The following is a 7,238-nucleotide window of genomic DNA, read 5'->3' on the forward strand; positions in this document are numbered from 1 at the left end:
GATGTAATCAGGCCCCCTCTTCTCATCCATTTCCACATGGATGCTTCTAGGAGCTTCGCCTGGTGTCTGTTGGCATCCATCAGCAGATTGGTTGAGTGGAAATCTGAGGGAAAGGGCCCTGTATTTCTCATGGGAGGGAACAGAATTGTCTTCCACGAATAGTATTATATGCCCACACTTTTATTTCATGGCCCACATCATAAGATCATATGGCAGTGATGAGGGCAAAGAAGGAGGCTGGGAGGAAACCTGTGAATGTGTCAATATCTGCACATGCATTGGCAAACAGGTAGGGATGTTTTTGTATGTGGAGGAATAGATACAAGCAATAGTTATACATTCTGATCTTCTGCCCAGATCCCTGAGAGAATGAAAGTCTGGCTGTCTGGCTCTCGCTGTGTTGTCTCTTCTGCCTGGCTTTCATTTGTATTCAAACTAGGGATATATATATATATATATATATATATATATATATATATATATATATATATATATATGATACACACAAGGAGATAATATAATATCTGGATTGAGAAGAAAAATTCATGAGTTTGGTAGAATATATAAGCAGAATATTTTGCTTGTTAAGTCATATAGTAAAGTGAGATTTCATAAGATTCAAGTATTCGTGGTGACAGGGACAGCCAGTGACACCCCTGGAGCATAGGCTTTGTGAGAGCATCAACCCAGAGCAATGCAGAAGATGTGACAGGGGTCGACAAATTGGTTAAAGTATGAAGTGTGTACACATGAGTGTGTGTACATGCAGAGGAAGGCGAGTCTCCGTGAAGATGCGGAGCTCTGAATGCCAGTCATAGATCTGCCCTTCTTTCCATTGTAGCAATGGGGTGATTTCTTAATCTCTCAATGTTCTAATTCATAATATGGGATTATCATGAACAACCAACCATATCAAAATTCTGAGGATGGGATGAGATCACATGTTAAGAGAGGTCAATGTGGGCCAGGTTCACAGTCAGGGTTGCCTTTAGAAATGAAGGCTGAAGAGCCCGTGAGACTGATCCCTAAGGAGTTGGAATAATGTGTTAATACAAGAACTGGAGCCTACCTCATCCCCAGCTCCACAATCAGCAACTTGGGTAATGTGGATTAAATTGGTTCCTCTCTCTGGATCTCTAATGCCCTCTGTAGAGAAGGAGGTGATTGGAGACAATGGTCTCTGAAAAGCTTAAAGTTTCAGTTTATGATGGTGTTGTAAGTTCAAATCCCTGTAGGGACTAGGCGGGCATTGCTAAGAAGAAAACTGAATGTAGGAAGGCTTGACTCAGCATCCAGGGGCAGTGGAAAGGAACTGGGACTCTGTAGAGTAAGCACTGATGCCAAATGCCGCCATATGGAATGTGTGTGCATCTGCATTATGCTCTTACTTTCTCTCAGAAGCTGGGAACCCATGGCTCCTATATGTTTTATGATCCCTGAAAGCTGGCAACTAATTCAGTTTTTGTTTTAAATGCTGTTTGGGCCACTGTGTAGTGAGCCAGACAAAAATACATCTTTGGGTCATTGGTTTGTGGCTTCTGATTTAGTAATGGGAAGTTATGAGCAAAATTTGAAGAGTGGGGAATCTTCTGGGGATAGTTTTAAGAAAAATGGAATCACTTGTCTCAGCCAAATCTCCTTTCTTGTGACTGATACTATAGCTGGGAATTAAAAAGGACAGACACTTTTTTTTTTTTTTTTTAACAACAAAAAAAATTAAGTTCATGATTTTGAAACCTGGCAAGTCTATAGGCATGTCATTAGGATCTGCTAAGGGCATTCTTTCTGTGCCATGACAGGACAGAAGACACTACATGGTGACACAGAGTCAGCATGTTTCAGAGAGAGCTCATACGTATACAGAAGCCAGTCCCTGATTTCCCAGGAGTCCATGAATACATGAGTAGATTTGTCTATTCTTAAGGGCAGATCCCTTATCATCCAGTCACCTCTGATAGGTCCAAATAGGTGGCTTTAGGGCTTTAGGATTTGAATACATGGATTTCAGGGGACTTAACCAAACTGTTGTACCTACTGATCTCTGCTTTGCTTATCAAGATTTCTAGGGCCATGGCACCCATAAGATTATCTTCAGTAATAAGAGGATGAACACTGGGATGCTTTCTCTGATATTTTCTGGTGCCTTGGGGATATTTTAAATTGTTTCAAAATGTTGGTAGTGACTTAAGATTTCTGAAAGTATTGAAGAGAATATACTTATGTTTTCTCAACCCCTACCTCCCTCCAGACAGCATTTCATGAAGCTCGGGCTGGCCTTAAACTTGTTACATAGCCAAAGATGACCTTGAAAAAAGGTGACTTTGAACTCTTGATTATCCTGCCTCTACCTCCTTAATGTTGGAATTAAAGACATATATCACCATGCTTGGTTTTATATGATGCTGGCTTGAACCTAGGGCTTTATACATGTAACATAAGTACTCTACTAGTTACTTAAATTTTTTAAAAAATAGTTACTCTATAGTGATTATTTAACATTGACAATTTTCTATGAGTGGATAAAATGACCTATCAAAATGTCAAGATCAGAGGAAGGGGAAGATGGAGAACCCCATGTCCTAGTTTCAATAATCAAATGCTACATCCGAAAACATATTAGGGGAAAACAGGTTGGTTTTAGCTCCCAATTCCAGGTTACACTTTACTGTATGGAGAAGCCAAGGCAGCATGATGTAGAATGACTAGTGTGATGGTTTGTATATCCTTGGACCAGGGAGTAGCACCATCTGAAGGTGTGGCCTTGTTGGAATAGGTGTGACCTGGTTGGAATGGGTGTGTCACTGTGGGTGTAGGTATAAGATCCTCACCCTAGTTGCCTGGAAGTCAGTCTTCCACTAGCAGCCTTTGGATGAAGACATAGATCTCTTAGCTCCTCCTGTGCCATGCCTGCCTGGATACTACCATGCTCCCATCTTGATGATAATGGACTGAACCTCTGAACCTGTAAGCCAGCCCTAATTAAATGTTGCTTTTTATAAGACTTGCCTTGGTCATGGTGTCTGTTCACAGCAGTAAAACCCTAACTAAGACAACTAGTAACATCATAGTCACAGTCAAAATCAACAAGAACTTAATACATGTTTTCTTGTGCTCAGCTCAATGTCTCTAGTCTTACATCGTTTAGAATGCCTTGCCTAAGAGATAGTGTTACCTATAGTGGGTCCTCCTACAAACATTAACTGAATTAAAACAACCCTTCCCGTAGAAGGGTTTTGTTTTTGTTTGTTTTGTTTTTGTTTTTGTTTTTACAGGCAGAGCCAATGTAGAAAACCCTGCATAACTGTTATCCCAAGCAATTCAATGCTGTGTCAAGTTGACAATTAAAGCTAATCACTGTATCTTTTATCATGCTGTTTTTGATATGCCGTTTGCAAGAAGGAATCTTTAGCCAAGAGATTTGTTTATTTTGTCCAGAATTACAGTGGTAGAGTTTGAGGCCTTGGGAAAGACCTTGAAAACAAGAGACTTCAATGAGCCCATCAATGTAGTGTGATCCAATGAAGAATTGTTCAAGAATCAGGCTCTCGGTTCAGTGAGAATCTGCCTGGAATGTCAGTTTCTGCAGATGGGGATTCATTTTGAGTCAACTGACCAGCTTCAAGCAGGTATTGACAGGAATTAAACTTAGGGAGCCATGGCCTTCAGATCATCCCGCAACTGGCCCATCTGACCAAATCAATCCAATTTTCATAACTGCTAATTTTCATTTGGCATCATAAACTCAACCTAAATAAGGCATTAGCCTCTAGAATGTGTTTAAATTGAATTTCTGGATACTTTGGCATTTGTCCAGTTTTAAATAAGTTCTGATCTAACTGTATCTAATCTCTAATCAAAGAATCCTTTGGATATGGAACATTCCCGTTAATAATGATACCTTAGACATCCATTAAGTCTGGACATTAATTTTATGGAAATTCTCTAATACATCTCCATTAGGATTTTTTTCTGGGCAAAATTAGTAATAAAAGCTTTTAATAAATGTCATAAATATCTATGTTCAATCAGACTATTACTCAAATTAAAGCCAGACCAAAATAGAAAATAGTTACCTCTGCTAACAGTGCTGACCTTCAGAAGGCATTTTGAAGAAAGAAATTATGTGTTCTGTTATTACTCAAAATGCGTTTATTACAAAGAATAATTAGCTTGAGGGAATGAATCATGAGGTATTTGACTATGATGTGAATGCTCTGGTCTTGAATCCATTTCTAGTGGCTCTTGCAAGAAAATCCTTGGACTTTCTGCCCGTGCTGTAAAGAAAGAAGGTTCAGCAGCCAAGCAGGTCACAATTGGAGGCTTGTAGTCTGTGGCAAGTCATGAGATTCTGAGTGAGTTTTTTTACATTTCTGGATCATATCTTCACTATCTTTGAAATGAATCACCTAGACCTACTGGGAGTCAGATGAGAATCTAACAAGATTTAAGAGAATGTATATTTATTAATAATTAAACACACACTGTGGCACACATATGGAGATCAAAAGACAGCTTTGGTGAGACAGTTCTTGCTTTCACCTTTATCTGTGTTCTGGAAATAAAAAAAATGGGTGGTGGGAGTGGAGGAGGTGGGGAGGCTTCCAAGAGCCTTTACTCCCTGAGCCAAACTGCCCCAAACAAGATTTTCTGGGGGGAGGTGTGGGTGGGAGGTTGGGGGAAGTGGTGGTGGTGGTGGGGGCACATGCTTCACGTTACCAGTAGGTGGCACTCTCTAAATGGAAGCCATTGTTATCCAGGTTGGGAGTAATGCATCCTCACCTTTTCTGAGAATGGCAAACAAGGCTTTTATTCTCATCACCATGTCTGAAAAAACAATCCATACCTTTTTCTGTCTTTCTTTGGCTGTTCCTTTCCCATGGTCTCTAATAAGTTAAGTTAGGGTGACAGTGGAACTGGACTGCACATGCTCCCATCCTTTAGTTTCCATCTAAACCATTCGGAAGCAGTAGAGTCTAATATTCATCCCACTTGACTCTCTGGAACAGCCACCGGAAGGAACCTGGCACTTACTAAAGTATCTCAGTGAAGCAGGAGGCCCTGGTTTCCTCTCTGTCCTCTGAGTGTGCTCTCTACTTGTCTTTTCCACATCATCTTCATCTTTGACAGTCCCCATTTCCCAAGTCAACCTCGGAGTTCTGGATGGCTATAATTTAGAACTAAGTTCTAACACGGTTCATCTATGGAGGTTCATCTGTTCGAGGCATTTTTTAGCCTGTTAGCAGTCAGTGGAATCCTCTCGATACAGTTTTATAAGAAAAACAATAAGGAAGATAAAATTGCCATCGTTCTGGTTTTAAGCAAGAGTGGAAGGGTAGGGTATTTTTCTTTTCATCTTTCATCCCTAAACTTCCCCACTGCAGTTCCTAAGAATAACAGTAACAACATTACAGATAATGACGCCACTTCAAGAGGGTAGCTGATCTACTACTCCAGGTCACCTAGTTAACTAATGGAGTGGTGTACTTACCCTAGGAAGATCTTAGCATCCTTAGCTCCCATGCTGGGTGATGTCATGAACGCTATCACTTCATCTCTCTCTGCTCAGCCTTCCTACCTCCAGATAGAATCTCGGGTCAACATTATGAGTTCAAAAGAATCCACAGTTTACAAGTTGTAGATGCAGGTGTGGAAAGTGGATGCTAATGAAGACAATGGTATGGTAGAGAATACATAATTGAGACTTTCACTGACAGTGCTCTTTATTTTTATCTAAACACTCAAGTTTAATGTGCCTCAACTCCGAATTTAAACATTTTAATAGTTGTTTGTCTTCTTCTTCTTCTTCTTCTTCTTCTTCTTCTTCTTCTTCTTCTTCTTCTTCTTCTTCTTCTTCTTCTTCTTCTTCTTCTTCCAGGACCATCTTAGCATAGCCCATGGAATCCTGGGAGCTGGAGGAGTCCTTTCTGACATCTGACTCAGATTTGAAAACCAGCCGGCTCACCTGTGGGTGGGCCCCATCCAGGCAGGTCCAAACTCAACCTGTTTCTTCAGAGTAAAACCAACAAACCTTACAGACAAGCAAGACTGGGTTTAGTCTGTGACAAGGTACAACACTGGATAGTCCTTAAATCAAGGTATTTTTGTTTTATTTGACAGGTAAGGAGCCTGAGGTCCAGCAAAAGTACACATGGCACATAATTATATGGCTAACAGTGGCCCCCAGTGACAACCATACCTTACTTCCTTACATCTACGAGTGTGCCACAAATGGACTTGCTACATGTGATCTGAGTACCCGGAGGTGGGCATATTATTTTGGATTATCTGAGTGGGCTCCATAGATTCACAGAGGAGCCCGGAGGATTAGTGAAGTAGGAGTTCTGTTGATGGATGCTTAGGGATTGCCAAGAGGAGGCAGAAGCCAACCTCCTGTCCTAGAAAGGTATGGTCCGATTTCCTTCTGGAATCTTCTGAAGCAGGTAAGTGCAGCTGCCACCCGGCAGACCCGGAAGCCTGAGATTGCTCTCTCCCATTATTTCTAGAGAAACAAAAAGACTTTGTGAAAACAACTTGGTCAGAGTTCTGAACTCTTTGGATGAAGCTGGTTTGGAAATGAAAACTTCGCTACATCCACCCGTGGAAGCTAATCTATTCCTGAGAAATGTATTTGACTGTCAACGAGAGTGGGCGTGCGACTGTCAAGTCAGCTTTCTGAAATGACAAGGGGATAAGATTGGCATTCTGTGTCTTCCTGACTGATGTTAATTATTCCTTTGGTTGGAGTGAATACAACTTTTGTTCTAAAGTAGTTAATGATAGCCTTCTTATTGCCCCTTTTAATTCCATGAGGGACATATCTGCATTAAAAAAATTCCATTACATATACATCTGTGGTTACTCTCTTATTTTTCTAAATGTAATTATCCAGCTAGGCTAAATTATGGAAAAGAAATTATAAAAATCTTTTCCTGCCAACTGAATCTGGCCAGCACATTTTGTTGGTTTGGATGTTAGGAATAGTTTCTTTCTATTCCTTCTTCTTCCCTGCTCCCGAGACCCACCCCCACCCAATCCTTTTAAACCCAACACACTTTTTAGTGAGATTGATATTTCTCAAAGGTGTTTCCTTGGGCAGGCTCCCATTGCCAAGAACATATCTGTATACATTCTGCAGGAATGTGGTATTATAACTTTCATATTAATTTTGAGTTATTGTTGCACAGAAAACAAGAATACACATGGTAGCTTTTATGCGTTATGAGTTATTCACAGAGTGA

At 40.5% G+C, this 7,238-nt stretch overlaps 1 long non-coding RNA gene across 1 annotated transcript; it reads left to right on the forward strand.

Annotated features, from left to right (window-relative positions):
• Positions 1-3,452: 3,452 nt before the first annotated feature.
• LOC115031930 lies at positions 3,453-6,342 on the forward strand. The gene is made up of 3 exons (XR_003837572.1): positions 3,453-3,626; positions 4,237-4,352; positions 6,118-6,342. It is a non-coding gene; the product is annotated as an uncharacterized LOC115031930 (long non-coding RNA).
• Positions 6,343-7,238: the final 896 nt, after the last annotated feature.

This window comes from Mus caroli, chromosome 1 (assembly GCF_900094665.2).
Source record: "Mus caroli chromosome 1, CAROLI_EIJ_v1.1, whole genome shotgun sequence".
NCBI lineage: Eukaryota > Metazoa > Chordata > Mammalia > Rodentia > Muridae > Mus > Mus caroli.